Here is a 16,428-nt window from a genome sequence, read left to right on the forward strand (position 1 = left end):
CTCCTTGCCTTGATGGGTCTTAGCTTCCCCAAGACAAGGGGGTCCGATGTAAAAGCCTCCACAGGCCTTTCCTGTAGAAAGTTCTCCATTTCCAAAAACATGAGGGACTTCCCGTCCTAGAACATACCTGCTCGACGCCTGACCCACTTGTTCATTTGCTCACTGGGCAGCAGGTGCCCCGGGCCTGCCCACCCCTCCCCAGGCATCAGCCCACCACGCCCTCTCCACGTCACCACCCCAACCACACACACACCAGACCCCCCTTCTTCTTCTCTGCCTGGACATCCATGCTCCAGACCCCCTTTCTTCCACCCTAAGGTTGTGATCCCTGAAAACCCCAAAGCTGCCATTTGCTGTCCCTGTTCTATGGCCAGGTCCCCACCCTGACAACTCGGCAGAGGGCTGGCCCAAGGGCCGTGGCCTCCTAGTGTCCCCAAGCGGGAAGATGGTGAGAAGGAGGCCAGTCCCCACTGCGGGCAGGAAGCTATGACAGACTCAGAGAATCGCCCAGAGGCACCTTCCCACAAACGCCTCCCTAGGCAGACAGGCCCGGGAGGCAGGGCCAGCAGGCCTCAGGGGAACTGGGCAGTTGGTTTTGCATCATGGATCTGGATGAACTGGAAATGCAAAGGCCTGCACTGGGCGTACCGAGCTGGGCAAACTGGAAGTGCTTCAAAGAGCCGGGCACACGGCCGGGCTGCCCTTTCACACGGCCGTGGCCAAGCCCAGCATGGTCGCCCACGCCACCCACCCCCCACAAGGGCCGGGCACCCGCCCCGCCACCAGCCGCAGGCCCCCAGGCCCCCAGACCCCGCACGCAGAGCAGGGCCTCTGACCGCCGGGCCCTCGGCAGCGGGAAGCCCCCGCCAGCCAAGCACAGGCCTCTTGCTACGTCAGATATTAATCAAACGCATCCTGATAATGATCAATGGAGGCGGCTTGGCAGCGCGGGCCTGGCGGGCCTCCAGGCCCACCTCCAACTACAGGAAAGACGAGGATGGCAAAAGTGATCCTTGGCAAGGGACAGCACATTGTCCCACAGCTGTGGGAAAGTGCTCAGTGCGCAAACATTTCCTTAAAACGAGCTTACAAGGAAATGTTCGCGGTGGCCTTATTAAAGACCATCGGCCTGGCTGAGCAGGACGAAGATAACTTCAGGCCCCAGCCGCAGCCCCGACTCCGAGAGCCGCGTCAGAGGCCGGTGGAGCGTCAGGTCCGGGGGGGCCCCGGGGCACTTTGCGCGGCCGTGACTGCTTGCACACGCCTCCAAGTGTAGGAGCCCTCCCACCCCCTCCCACCGCAAGTGCACCGGGCTGGCAGAGATGGGGAGTGGGCTGTGGCTGCGGGGGGCCTCCGGGCCGCCACGCAGGAATGTCGGGGCCTGGCTCACGTTCTGAACCTGCCATATGGCCCTGCGTCCTGGGACCCAGGCTGGTAGCCAAGGAGGAGCCCTGTGGCTGGGTCCCCGGCACTCCAGGCCGCCGCGTGAAGCCATTTGTCAAAGGTGTTTCCCAAAAGCTTCTCTGGAAGGAGCTGCCCTTCGCGAAGCTGGCTTGGGCTTGAGCCAGGCAGGGACATCTGGGGGCTCTTGGCAAAAGTGCCAGCGCTCCCGAGATCAAAAGTCCCTCTCCTGGTTACCCTTGCTTCTGTGAGCCAGGTGAGCGCACCGCGGGGGCCCCCGGCGGCTGGGTGAGGCAGGGGCTGCTCACCCAGACGACGGCCCAGCAGTGGGGGGCCGACCACAGGCATGCCCCCGCTGAGCCCCTCATCACAAAGGATCCGTGGCAGGGCCCCTTCCAACAGGAGCTCCCCCAGGACACTGATGTTTGTTCAGGGATCATTAGCTGTTTGACAGAGAGGCCAGAGCGAGGACGCGTAGAGCCAGAGGGACCGGAGGCCCTGTCAGCTGACATGGCGTCGGCATCTAGAAGGAAATCTGGCCCGTGCGGGTACAAGGGGTTCCCATGGAAAAATGAAGTTACAAGCGAAAAGACAAGAAGTTAATACCCCTCCCTGGGACCCGCTTTCTGGAACGAGGAGCACTGTCCCAAGTAAGTGGGTGCTTTTCGCTGTGCGGTGCAGGCAGGATAGCCCGGCTGTCACACTGCAGACAAGTCTGCTGGTGGCTCTGTGGCCGTGGATGTCGCGTGGCCCAGCATCCAAGAGGAAGGCTCCGGGATGTTGCCTGTGCCGCGGAGTCCAGCCTCCAGACTAAGCCACAGCCCGTCTATGGCCAATCTCATCTCCAGATGTGGCTGATAATCAGAATCGTCCCCCAGGTTTGTCTTGATGGCACTGGCCACGAACAATGCCAACAAAACCTGTGTTGGGGACGAAGTCGGCAGGTGAACAGAGGGAACAGAATCTGCAAGACTCTCCTTGAGCATCTCCAAGGGGGGCCCAGGGCCACACACCAGGCGGGGCTGAGCTGGGCGGACGGTTAGCCCCGCGTGCACCTCTCACCTTTACTCACCGCATGCCGGCCAGGTAGGGACGACCCCCTTCTGCAGAGAGAGCAACCAAGGTTTTATGCCGGGTTTATGCAGCCAGTGGGCGGCAGCTGTTCCCAAAGACCCTGCTCCCGGTCTCACGCAAAGGATCTCATCTCTGTCCTTCCCATTTGCTTCAGAGAATCGGCAAGTGACACCAGTCCGGTGGGGAGGAGCAACAGACCCATTTCACAGACGCAGACCCCGAGGCCCAAGTGGGTTCAGTAACTCACCTGAGGCCAAACAGCTACCAACTGGCAAGACCAGGATTAGAACCCAAACGGGACACCATAGCGCACCCCTGCTGCCGTCCCCTGGTTCCCGCACCCCTTCTGCTCTCTGTCCTCCTAATGTCCGGGACAGGGCCACTGGAGACATGCCTGGCTTGAGGCACCCACCATGAGAAGTCAGGAAAAGAGCTGCTGCTGGTGCATGCTCATCCGAGAAAAAAAACCCCTCTGCGGGGTTGAATTGTGTCCCCCCCACATTCACATCCACCTGGAACCTGAGTGTGAGCTTCTGTGGAAGTAGGGTCTTCACACTGGAGGAGGGTGGGCCCTTAATCCAATAACCGGTGTTCTTATAAGAAGAAGAAAGACACGCGCAGGGGAGGGGGCCACGTGGCCACGTGGCCACGGGGGTGGGGGTTGCCGGGACAGGGCCCTCCGAGGCTGGAAGAGGCAGGAAGAACCCTCCCCTAGAGCCTCCAGAGGGAGGCGGCCCTACTGACACCGAGATCTCGGATTTCTCTCTGGCCTCCAGACCAGGGGAGACCAAATTTCTGTTGTTTGAAGTCGCCCCATCGGTGGCACCTTGTCACGGCCGCCCCAGGAAGTTAGTACGACACCCCAGGCCCCTGTGTCTGGGGGAGGGGCCATGCCGGTCACTCCCCTGCCCCAACACGTGTACATCCTGTTCCTGCCACGTTATCTATAAACTGGGGATGTGGCTGAATTTTGTTCTGGGGGAAAAAAGAGAAAAATGGGTGCCAGAAGGCTCCACCGAGGAGCGCAGATCCCAGAGCCTTGAAGGAGGGCCGCTCTGGGGCATGCTCCCTGCTCGCAGCCAGCCGAGCGTGGCCCTCCCGCCAGGAGGGACCCTTCTCTCCTCCCGCACCCCCGCCCCCCGTGTCCGGCCTGGAGTTCCCCTCCCCTGTGTGTTGTCCGCCGCCGCCAGGCCGGAGCAGAGAGCCAGCGCGTCCTGCATACCTTCACTGCCATGTGGTCAAGCAGAGTCACTGCCTTTTAGTTATGCGGCAAAACTATGTGCCCGGTGGAAAGCAAGACCATCGGGTCCCCAGACACATTCTTTGCATCTCAAAAAAATGCCAAAGCCATCTGATCAGAGTAAGATTGTTTCCCAGAGCAGGGGCCTGCAAGGCCTTCCTCGAGCCCGAGAGCTGGCCTCATGTCGGGCCGGTCCCCTGCCTGTGGCCAGCCCGCCTGGGGCTCTGGAGTGAGAATCCGCCCGTTTTCCACAAGCCCATCGCCACACACCGCCTTCGGACACTCCGATGGCGACAAGATGCCCCTGGTTCTGAGCTAATACTGGTCTCCCTGTCCTCACTGGGGTGGCTCTTAGCCCCGGGCAGACCCTGAAATAACCGTAATTCCTTTGGTCCTTTACGGCGGCCAGCACTTGGGTTTCTGGAAGCAGGCAGCCCAGACATGCATGGGGGCCGGGGCAGGAGGGGGCTATTCCAGAATGTTCTGAGCCTCAGTTGCCCCCTGTGAAGCAGAGATGAGAATGCATGGGCGTGCATGGCCCACTGCCCCACAGAGGGAGCGGAAGCCAGGGGTCCCTCAGGGTCTGCTCTGAGGCTGACCCAGCACCCAGAGGCTTACTTGGTCATTTTTTCCAAGGATGTGGCTCTAGGCCCCCTCCACTCCCCTCCTTGTCATTGTCCCCGCAGCACCTGGCCGCAGGAGGGGCCGGCTGTGGACGGAAAAGAGAGGGGATCTGTCCCCTTGTTTCCTCAGGGCCTGTTGTCCTAGCTATGTCTTAGGTACCCCTGAGCCGACTCCTCCAGGGCCTGGGTGCGCCCCTTCCCACCCACAGGAGCTGAGCCAGCCGGACTGTCGTCGGGCCCCCCCAGGGTCTCCTGGACCGCCTGTTGTCCGGCACCCCGGGGACCGGAGTAGCCACACTCACCGCTCAGCCCCGTCCCTCTGCTAACCAGGCATGATGGTGCCTGAGCCCCAGGCCCAGCTGACAACAAGCCGGGGGGCCCTCCATGCCGGAGCCCAGAGTTCAGCAAATGTCTGTGCGGACTCAGCAGGCCCAGGACACTGGCGGCACACAGGTCACTTAAAATAGTGATGAGAGCACCCTGCGGAGGCAGCCGAGGCTGGGGCAGCCAGAGGACGTCCCCAGCACGGGCCTGGGGCGTCGAGGAGGTCTGTGGCAGGAGGACACACCTTTGCAGAGAAGGGAGGGAGGTTCGAGACGGGGTAAGTGCCCCCGTGCCCCCCCCCCCCCCCCCCCCCCCCCGGCCTGGGTTGGAGTTAGGGAGGGAGGGTCGGTCCAGGCCGGGCCTGAGGGGACACCGGCTGCTGGAGCTCTGGTGCCCCCTGCTGGCCAGCTCCGGTACTGCGTGTGCACCCGGCGGCCTCCCTCCAGGTGTGTGCGTCCTACCTGGCCCTGCCTTTGGGCACCCAGGGCCTCGGTCCTGGGCCCTCACCTGTATGCAAATCACCTCTGGGGCCCCCAGCCCACTGCCAGCAGGGGCAGCATGAAGAACCCGCATTTCCTGTCACTGAAGCTGGCTCGCAGGTGTCCGGGGTACTGACAGCCAGGACCACAGGAAGCCCTTCCCCAGCTGGGGCATCGAAGCCCATCCTCGGGTGATGGGTCTGCAGGCAGGTGCTGCCTCTCTGTGCACATCTCCTCCAGGGGGGTGGGGGGTGCTGCTTGGTCCCATCTAGAGGCTTCCCTCCTTCTCCTTCCCTGACCTCTCTGAGTCCCACAGCCCCTCGAGGCTACTTCCACCCCAGGTCAGGGGCCACCACAGAGTGGGTTTCCGCAGAGCTGGGGCCAAGCCCTGTGACCTCCAAGCCCGCTGCCCACCTACGACAGCAGTTCTCTGCTGTCGATCAGAACACCTGTCAGTGTGGAGCAACCCCCCCCCCCTCAGGACACTTTGGCTTACGGGTAGCCACTCCGAGATGGCTGGTGGCCCCTTGGGTGGCTGGATCACTCCCCACCATGTGGCCGCATGCCTCCCCACGGACCCCCGCCTTGGGCTGTTAGGATCGTGCCATGGCCCCGAGGAAAGTCACCAGAGCACAGCCCCCGCCCAGCTGGCCTCCCCAGCCAGGCCTCGCTTGGAGCCTCCACTTCCAAACAAGCCCAAGGAGATGCCCTCTCTGGCAGTCCCTGGACCGAAGCCCTAACGAGAGCCCTGGACCCGGGCAGTGCGGCCCTAGGTGTGTTCTCGAAGTTGCTCTGGGTCTCCTCCTGGAGAAGAGCGGGAAGCCGGAGCAGGACATCGCTCACGTTGCTTCTTCCCTTGAGCACTGGTCCCCTTAGACAGGTCTGGAGCTCGTCACCTGAGGCCTCGTGGAGCTCAGCAAAAACAAGAAACTTCACTAATTAGCACTCGTCAGGGGCTGTGCGAGTGTCCTGGGGCTGCTGTGACAAATGACTGCAAACAACAAATGGATTCCCCCCCACTTCTGGCCAGAAGTCAGAAATCAAAGTGTGGGCAGGGCGCTGTCTCTGGAGGCTCTGGGGCAGGGTCCCTCCTGCCCCAGCATCTGGAGCCTCCAGGTGTCCCTGGACTTGTGGCCCCATCCCACCCACCACTGCGTCCGTGGTCACGTGGGCCCTCCCACATCTGTGCTCTCTCCTTACATGGACACCTGTCATTCTATCTAGAGCCCACTCCAAAGACAGCAGGATCTCATCTCAAGATCTTTAGCATAATTACACCTGCCAAACCCTCTTTCCATGTAAGCTCACATTCACAGGCACGGGGGTTGGACTTGGACTTTGGGGGGCTTCCACTGATCCCCACGGTACAGGGGGAGGGGCACCCCCAATGAGAGCCTACCCCTAGCCAGCAGTGTGAGCATCACCTGGGAACAGGCTACAAATGCACGTTCCCAGGCTGGCCTCCCCAGGCTTGCTGTATCAGACCCTCCAGTGGAGCCCAGCGATCTGGGTTCCACAGGCCTCCTGGGGGTTCTGATGCAGCCCACGTTTGGGAGCCACTGAAATGAAACCACAAAACGTCCCTTCTTGACTCACAGATCCATTTGCGCTACAGTCTCAGTTTGGGTTTCATGTCCGTTGGGGTTTGTTTCATTTGTTGGGATGGACGAGGCTTGAGACCCTCAAGGACCCTGGGTGCTCACAGGCCCCCAGCCACTTGTGACATGGGTGGGATCAGTGCTGGAACAGACAGAAAACATGGCGGGAGTTGGAGGCGGTTCCTTCTGGTGGGGGCGCCAGGGAGGCCTCCTGGCCGCGGGGAGGGGCCGCCAGCCCCAGCCTTGGCCGAAACCAGAACTAAGTTACTTGTGCCCCCATAACTCAGGGCAGGTGGGAGTGGGGGAGTCCCAGCAGGAAATCAACAGGGACCTCCGTGGTTCTGGGGGCCTGGGCACTTGGGCGGGAAAACCAAACCACAGCACGGACCAGGCCACGAACCGGGCATCGAGGAGACCTCCTGCCCTTCCTGAGCAGAAATCACAGCTGCCTTCCTATCACGTGGCCACCTGTGCCCACATCTCAAAATGTTGCTTTAAACTGGGGGCAGGTTGTGGATCTCCTCTGTCCCACATTTGGATTTATTAATATTGTGTTAGCAGTTTTTCAGTATAATTATTCTCCTTGTATTTCCACATGTTTTAGGTTACAGCTCGAAGACCTTTCTCTAAGAAGGGGCCACAGATTCGGCAGCTGCCCGAGGACCCCTGGCATCACAAGGGTGACAAATGTCAACCGTCTGTCCAATCAAGAACTTTCCGGGTTATTTTAAAGCAGCTCGTGCCAACTTTTCCCACAATCCACTTCCTGCCAGGGCATGGGGGCACATGGTAGACGTCCTGTTCTTCCCTTAAACACCTTTCTCAGTGTAGAAGTCATTGCAGGAGAGTCTGAAATACCGCAACGCAGTCAAAGGGACAAACCACCCACGCTGGCGCCATCGAGAGGAAAGATCAACAGGTTCGAGCAAACACACGGCAGCGGGATGCTACCAGCGACCTTCCGCCTGAACACAAGAGGCGTGACATCCCAAGACGGAGCCCTTCCGACGTGAAGAGAAGTGACCAAGGAAATGGATAAAAACCAGCCCCCCACGCGGAAGCCCTCTCGCTCCCAGGAGACGGAAAGTGCCCAGAGGGGGAAGGGGTAGGGCTTTCACCACCGTGGTGCACCGCCCCCCAGCTGCCAGCATGACGTGCCGTGCCGGGCTCGGGGTCACCTCGAGGGCTGCTGGGGACAGTGACCGAGGCCAGCCCAGCAGGGCAGCAACCCCAGCTTCCAGTCCATGGGGCAAGGGCCGCCGGAGGCTTCCTGGGACCGGAGGCGGGTCACGCCGGGGGCGAGAGGACACTGTGATGGAGCCGTGTGGAGACGGGTCTGAAGGGTCTCCAGCAGCAAGGGTCATACCTGCAGACAGGCACAGCCCCTGTCACTGGAGGTGCTGGGCCAGTGGGGGGGACCCAGCAGACGAGCGGCCAAGAAACCCAGAGAGAACCCGGAGCCGGCTCTGAACATGGTCCCCTCCTGGGAAACTGCGCCTTTTGCCCCAGATCTCCTCTCCCCAGGGTCCCGCTGTGGGGGCCGAGCCTCGGTGGGCCAGACGGGAAGCAAGAGGCCCGGGGGCGGGGGGAAGCGTGACTGCAACCCCGAGCCGCCCCCAGGACCCCGCAGGGCGCCATCCTTTGCTGGGACCGCCCTCTTCTTCCCACCCCGCTCAGTTCTGCACACCATCGGGGGACACCACCCGCCACCTCGACCCGAAGGCCCTTGGGCTGCCCTCACACATCTTCCTTCCTTCCCCGCACGGGAGTGGTGGGACACGGGGGAGGACTTCCAGACTGACCAGCAGAGTACGCTGTGCTTCCATGTTCCGAACTGGGGCAGCCGTGAAAGCCGGGGAGCCGGACTGGACCGCGCGTGCTGTGTGCTGAGCAAGGTGCGCGTCGGCCCTGTCAGATAAAAACCAAGGTTCTGTCGAGCCTGGCACAACAGAAGGGCTGAGGGAACCTGCTTTCATGACAGCTTTGGGTGCACACTCCGCCTTGCCGCCTGTCGGCACGGGCTCCTAAAAGAAAAAAGAAATAAAAAAAAAAAAAATCATCTTGTGCCTCAGTTTCCCCACCTACAAGGAGCTCTGAGATGGAACCACAGGTCTGAAGTTTGAAAAGGCACCAGGGTCAGCACATCAGCTCCCTCGGGGCCAGCAGCCCCCCACCTCCTTTGCCATCGAGGGAGCTGGTGCTTGGGAAGGCTAACCGCACGTCAAGGTCACGGCGTGTGGCAGGTGGAGCCCAGAACGGGTGCCCAGAGCCTCTTTGGGTAGTGGTTAAGTGGGGAGAAAGCCACGAGGAGCCCAGCCCGCCCCCCGAAGCAGCCTGGTCATGCCTGTCACTTCCCACGTCCCGTGGGGACTGTCCCACTCCCCGTGTGCAGGGAAGGACCATCTGACACTGCGGTGGTGACTACAAATATTACAGACATTTGTCTCAGGCACGCGGCACTCACGTCCCCCACTGATGGGCCAGGCGGGGGGGTGCAGGAGACACAGAGAAGAGGTCGGGCCACGGGGAGGCAATGCCATGAGCAGCCAGGTGGCCTCAGCCTCTCTGTGCCTCGGTTTCCCCATCTGTCAGTGCCGCCCTAGCCCGTGACTCCATGGGATGAAACAAGCCAACACCCTGCCTCGTAAAGTGCTCAGAAAAGCACGTGGGGAGCCAGCACTCAAATGGTGGCTCTTCGTCATCTTAATTACCACTGCTGCTTTGGCCTCTCGAGAATGCTTTACATGTTTGCTGCTTTCACAAAAGTGGGGAAAGAAAAAACCTGATTGTCTTGTGCCTCAGTTTCCCCACCTACAAGGAGCTCCGAGATGGAACCACAGGTCTGAGGGTCAAAAAGGCACTGGGGTCAGCACATCAGCTCCCTCGGGGCCAGCAGCCGCCCACCTCCTTTCCAATCGTGGGGCCCCCACAACGAGACCTGGAAACAAGATGACAACAGCGAGGCTGTGGGTCCCAGCCCCACCCAGCCGGGCCCCCCACCAACCAGCGGCCCGGGGCCTCCTCTGGCCGAAACCTGTTCCCTTTGTCCTAAAGGCTGCCGGGGAGCCCCGTGCTGGCCGGCAGCAGGAATGGGTCCTCCCTGGGCATACGTGCAGCCTCTCCCTCCTGCTCCTGGCCCCAGCCTTCTCTGTTTTCATCTCACTTTACATCCGTGCCTGGCAGAGGAAGGAACGAAAACACCCACTGCCCCACCAGGCGAGGAAACAGCAAGGAGAGCGAGTGTAGGGTCATGTTGCTAGGGGAGGGTGGTGGGACCCCCACGGAGGCAGGACCAGGGCCCTTGTTGGCGTCCCTGCCCGCCGCACCCGCTCCCCCGAGCCTGCGCGGGGCTCTCATCTGGCTTGGGGTCCAGCCAGGTTCTCCATGTCCAGTTGTGCAGTTTGCGCACAGACCCAGAACCCATGCAACAGAAAAGGGGGTGGGACGGCAGGGAGGACAACTGCTGCCTGGAGTCTGCCTGCCTGGAGAGAAGCCAGCAACTTTCCTGACTCCTCTGCCCAGAAGGGACCGCTCAGAAAGGGGTCCTTTCTATAACTGCCCCCACCAAGTAGTGTGCAATTCACCAACAGCAACCATGGGGAAAGCAAGCAAACAGGAGGGAGAAAAGCTAACTCTGCCTGAGCCGTCTGTTCTCCAGCCCTGGTCTCTGGACCCACAGCAGCATCCCCTAGGAACGTGTCAGAACGGCAGGGTCGTAGCCCCCCCGCCACCCCAAGTCACCCAAATCAGATCGCCTGGGCTGTGTCCCACGCTATTAGAACAAGCCTCCTCCAGGGGATTCTGAGAGCTGCTGGCCCCATGCCTCCAGCTACGGGATGGTCTCTTCCGCCACCGAGCCCAGGGCTAGTGGGCCCCCGTCCACCTGCCCATTAGCTGAGAGGGAAAAGGAAAGGCCAGGGAGGCAGGTAAGGCGGGTCTGGCTCACCTGGCGACAGGTGTTGCCGGGGCCCAGATGCGGATTAGCCAACTGCTGTCAAACCCAGAGCAACAGCCAAGCTGCCCAGGTCCCTGAAAGGTGTGGGCCTGCCGCCCTGGTGCGGCTCCAATTGTGTTACCAGAATGGCTGGGGCCCCCGGTGTGATCAGCGGGCTGGGGTTGGGCTGCCCGCACCCTGCCCGTGGCGTCTGCTTGCCACTTTGATGTGAGGGGCATTGTGGAGCCCCACGCCCCCTTCTTCAATTTTTAAGAGCAGTGCGGTGTGCCTGCCTTCCACTTTTTTTTTTTTTTTTAGAAAAACAATGAATTGTTCTAACCTTTTAGTAGTAAGAACCACCAATTATCTCTGAGGCAGAAAACCAAACCCGGCTATTTAGGTGAAAGACAAGATTCCTCCCTGCTGTGCTAAGCGGACGAGACCACATGAAAGGCCCCAAACCGCTCGCTGAGACCCCACTCCCAGGTCCCGGCGACAGACCCGGCCCAGGTCCTGGACCCCATCCAGCTGCCAGCTCGGCCACGGCCACCACGGCTCTGCACCTGCCGGGCGCCCGGCAGAGAGTCCACGCGGACGCTGACCGAGGCCCCTCTGGCCCCCAGGGGTGCACGGGGCCTCCCAGCTGCCCCAGCCCCTCGCTGCTGGCATTTCTGCGCTCTTCATTCCATCCCTCCATTGGCCCCTGCACCGGGGTCAGGCCGTCCTGGTCACCGTAGCTTCACCGTGAGTCCAGAACGCCGGCAGAACGCAGTCCTCAACCATAGTGTCCTATAGAAGTGACACGGCTATCTTTGCATGTAAGCTTCATGTAAATTCTTCAATCAGCTGATCAAACTTTGTCGAAGAAATCAGCATTATGTTAGAATTTTAACAGATCTATGGACTAATTGGGAGAAGACGGACATGTTTACACTATAAACTTTCTGGCCATGACCCAGCACAACCGTGGTAGGCAGAATTCTGAGATGACCCCCAGTGACCCTCACCCTTGTATACACTCCTCCCACCGGGTGTGGGTGGACCCATGACTATGATGCCACAGTCACTCCTGGGGTTGGGTGCCAATCGACGACACAGCTGACTTCAAGAAAGGGTGAGTGTCCTGGTGGGCCTGACCTAACCAGGTGAGTGTAAGCGGTCAGGGCTCGTCCTGGGGATCTGCAGCAGGTCCTCCGTTGCTGACTGAGGATTGGGGGCCGCGTGGCAGGGAACACAGGCAGCCTCCAGTTCCTAAGAGCCGCCCTCCGTGGACAGTCCACAAGGACATGGGGTCACGTCAAGTGCTATTACCTACAGCCTCAGCCCTTTCGCCTCGGAAATAGAATTCGGCTGATGACGTGAATAAGCATAGGCGAGGGCTCTTCCCAGAGAACCCAGGTGGAGCAAGCCCCAGCCCTGCCGTGAAGAGGGCCCAGCGAAGCCAGGCCTACAGAGCCACGAGCGGGTAAGCACAGAGTGTCCGAGGCCACCATGCGGTAACTGGATACCCAGCATGCTCCCCTCAAGTCCACAATCCTGGACTTGAATGACATTTTAGTTTTCTGTATATTGGCCTTGAACATCTCTTGCTCAATGTATCTTTAAGGACCTTGAAGATTTTACTCTCATGCAAATAGTACTTTTTTTGGTATCTTTTAAAAGAAACTTATCAGACTTTGCTGCTCATGTTTAGAAAAGCGATTGATTTCAGTGTATTAATCTTATAGCAAGCCATTTTGCTGAATTCTTACTGTTTAATAATTTTAGCCTTTCTATATGGACAATCATGTTATTTGTGAATAAAGAGAAACATTTCTTCTAATGTTTACTTTTTTTAACTTATTTGGTTGTAATGAGCTGGCCAGGTTCCAATTTTGCTATTCCTAATTTTAAAGGGCTGACAGTACCATCTCTCCACCTAGAAAGCTCTTTCCTGGAGGTTTGCAGTTGGAAGGCATCCAAAGGGCGCCCTTGCGGGGTAAGAAGGGCATCTCTGTCGGGAGGGGGTGGCAACGGCGATGGGAGAGGAGTATTTACAAGAAAACTAATCAAGTGAGAGCACAGACGAAGGAGAATGGGAACCATTCAGAAAAAAAGGGCTTACAACCACACAGAGAGAAAACCAGATGTGCCCTGTGGTGTTGGTTTGAAAACAGAGGTAGGACTGTGATCTCATAGTTGTCAACAGATTGGATGGGTGGATGGACAGGCCAATGGACAGATGGACAGATGGACAGACTTATGAATGGATGGATGGACAGATCAATGGACAGATGAACAGCTGGATGAATGGACAGATGGATGGAAGGATGGACAGACAGAACAAAGGAGAGAGGAATGGATGGACAAATGGGGTGATGGATGGATGATGATGGATGGATGGGCAGACGGATGGATGAATGGACCAACAGACGGATGGACAGATGGACAGATCAAGAGACAAATGAACGGACTGATGGACAGATGGATGGACAGACCAATAGATAGATGGACAGATGGATGATGGATGGATGGACCAACAGAGGGATGGACTTCCTAGGTGCTATTCTTGCTTAAAGGAGCAGGGGCCCTTGGAGCAACGGCTGCTTCCAGGGCTGGGGCAGAGAAGGTGCAACATGAGCCCAGAACATCTCTGCATGCCAGAAAGCAGGGAAGCATTCAGAAGATGGCAGGTACCTACCTAGCAAATGGACACCAAAGCTAGATGAAGTGGTTCCCACTAGCCAAGGGAGAATTTGAGCATGAAATAAAATACAGCAACAGCCGACACATAACCCACCGAACAGAAGGAAGCATGGTGTGTGCAGATGAACACAGGAGGGAGAAGAAGCTGAAGGAAGTTTGGTGAGCTGGGTGCTCACATAGCTTCAAAGCACCGCCTTCATCGCAAAGGGAGAAGGAGCAACTTTACGCTGGGCAGCCCGGCAGCCACCGCCAACCAAGCGACAGCGGGCACCAGCGAAACTTCACACCACCCACCAGGATGCACTTCTGGGCTGTTGCTACAAAAACCGCAGAATCAAGCTCATGAGGACACCTCACATAAACCTAACCCAGGGACCTTCCCAGTCACAGGCTGACCTTCAAGAGTGCCAAGGTCACCTGGCCCGAGGGACCAAACCGGAGGCTCAGAACGGCCGTGAACGTGGTGCGCGCCAGCCAGCAGGAACCCGTGCTGACCCCATCCTAGCGTGCTGTCTATTGCAGGCCCTCCCTAAAGCATGGAGGGCAAAGGGCCCCGGAACCACAACTTCCCCTCCACTGATTACGGAAGAATCTTGCAACTCTTCCCAAAGTCCGCAGCTGCTTCGGTGCTGTTGTTAAACATGAGCCAACTCCTGCCCTCCCCGCCCCCCAGCCCCAGAAATGGCAACTGTGTCCTTCCAGGGGCTCCCCAGTGGGGGTAGGGGGCTCCACGGGGAAGCTCAATGGGAGAGGAGGTGGCCCCCGCCCATTCACCTCCCCTCCTGGTCAGTGAAGGACCTGGGAGGAGCTCACCTTCAGACGCCCGGGGCAGCTGATGGCCCTGAGCTGGGCAGGGGGCAAGTGAGACCCTCCCCCCCAACGTGGAGGCTGCTAGTGCTAGCTGGGCAGGACTCGGGCCTCCCAGGCAGGCTGGGGCTTGGGTGCCCACCCAGGTCCCTGCCTCGCCCACACTCCAGGGCCATCGAAGACTAGGAGCCAAGGCCCTGCTATTTGGCGTGTGCAGCTCAGAACCCACAGACATCCACACCACCCTCCCCACCCTCAGCCCCTCCCCAGTGGGCACCCCACTTCCTTCTCCCCCTGGGCCTGCCCCCCTCCACCAAACCAGCTGCCTCCATTCAGCTTCTTGCTGACACCCAGGCCAGGGCTCCCCGGCCTGTGGATGCACAGGGCCCTCCTCGGAGCCTGACCCAAGTCACAGGGCTCCCCTGAGCCAAGTCGCCTCCTCCCACCTCCCCGGGGGCAGTAATACCACTCCAGGTGTCCCAGACTCCTGCACAGCCCTGGGGGACTACAGGGTCCAGCAGGGCTGAGCCCCCTGCACCCCTTGCTCAGCCAGAGTACAGAGGGGTGACCAGAGAGCCCCCACAGCCACAGAAAACATGAGCCCCACCAGAGCTGCAAGGTTTATCTGAGAGACGTGAGCACGTGTTCTTTGTCAAATGGGTCTAACCCAGTGCAGGACCCGGCTGGGGTGGGAACAGGAAGCGGGGCACCGGGAGCACCCGCAGACCCGAAGACCCCCAGCAGCCCTGTTCCCCTTAACCAAAACCTGAGCCCCAACTCAACCGTGAATTCAGCCTGTTTCTCACAGAGACAAAGGCTTGGAGACCAATACCATTTGAAACTGAAAGAGGGGACAGTCCGTGCCCCTCAAGGCATCCAAGAGACATCAGCTTGTGGTTGGAAGACACCAGCTCGATGACCCCCAGCTTTGGTTACCCCATCCTGAGGGCAGAACCAGCCTCTGAAGTCTCTCAGAGTCCAACGTGGGTCATCCAGAACTCTGTGCCATGTGACAGTAATAATCAGAGGGGGCTTCTCTGCACACAAGCCAGGAAACGGGAAGGCAGAAGACCCTCAGGGACGTACACAAGGCAGGGCAGAGAACCTGACATCCTACCTGGCAAGTGCCCACTGGAACGAGGCTCACTGCAGGTGGCCGAGTCTGCGGCCCAGTGAGGCCAGGCTCCCCACCTCCAGCTGGCCTGGGAAAAGCAGTGAGCTCCTCCTGAGGGTCATGGGATCCAGCTTGCATTACACGTGAATCCGATCCTGCCATCAGATGGCGCTCAGACCTTGGAGGCAGGGGCTGAAGGGGTGGCAGGATAGCAGGGGCACCCAGCGGCTGACCAGGGCGGCCTCACCCTTGTCCCCAGGGTGAGCAGAGCTCTGCCAAGGCAAGCTGGGTGCAGACTTCTAACCCACTGCTCCACGAGGTGCTCCCCACTCAAAACCAGCCTCCCTGGAAGGCAGCGTGCAGAGGGGACAGGTCTGGAAGTGTCCTCTCTATGCCCAAAGATCCCCCAAATCTGAGGGGTAAGCATGTCAAGGCCCAGGATCTCAGACGAACTCCAAGATCAGAAACTACAATGTACGTGGATACGTTAAACATAACCCGGAGCACTGGGGTTTCCTGACATTTTAGAAGTTCCTTTTTCTAGTTACTTTCCTCTAATGCCACCTCCCAGACAAGCTGGGAAGACGGAGGCGGTCACTTCCCACAGTGCAGTCCGCACCTATTCTCTCTTTACCCTCCACCCCCTTCCAGTCAGTACCCACAGCAGACATCACTAATCAATCCCAGCATTACTGTCCATGAGGATTCCAGTCCTCAACAGAGACCTCCAGGAGCTCCCACCCACCACCCGAGTTGGCCCTTGAAATGAGAAAACCATGTGAATCTGGACCCATGGTGGCTCAAGCGGCAATGTGGCCGGCACACATTATTCACGTTCCCTCCTCCCTGACCTACTAGACTCCTCTGCCACACATCCCATGAACACATAAAGGAGAGCCACCACCGGCTCATACGGGCCTTTATGCAAATTAGAAAAAGATAGCCCTCACCTTGGGGACACATCCCAGTGGCTGGACACACCCATGCAGCCAGGTTTGTAGTGCACAACCTGAACAACCTTACCTGGTCACCCTATTCCAGAGAAGCAGGAATTGTGTCTCAATAAGAATGACGACCTCATTCTTTGCAAGACTTCAGGATGAAAAATCATTGGCATTCTGACCCATAAAGAAATACACGCAATCACAC

At 59.1% G+C, this 16,428-nt stretch overlaps 1 long non-coding RNA gene across 1 annotated transcript; it reads right to left on the bottom strand.

Annotated features, from left to right (window-relative positions):
• Window positions 1-7,186: 7,186 nt before the first annotated feature.
• On the bottom strand, window positions 7,187-14,396 carry LOC114220217 (uncharacterized). Its single transcript, XR_003611532.2, has 3 exons — window positions 9,555-14,396; window positions 8,542-8,763; window positions 7,187-8,105 (listed from the first exon to the last, which is right to left on the bottom strand). It is a non-coding gene; the product is annotated as an uncharacterized LOC114220217 (long non-coding RNA).
• Between the last annotated feature and the right edge of the window lie 2,032 nt (window positions 14,397-16,428).

Source organism: Eumetopias jubatus, unplaced genomic scaffold, assembly GCF_037043125.1.
Source record: "Eumetopias jubatus isolate StellerSeaLion01/CBP00866 unplaced genomic scaffold, mEumJub1_p1.0 scaffold_13, whole genome shotgun sequence".
NCBI classification, from domain to species: Eukaryota; Metazoa; Chordata; class Mammalia; order Carnivora; family Otariidae; genus Eumetopias; species Eumetopias jubatus.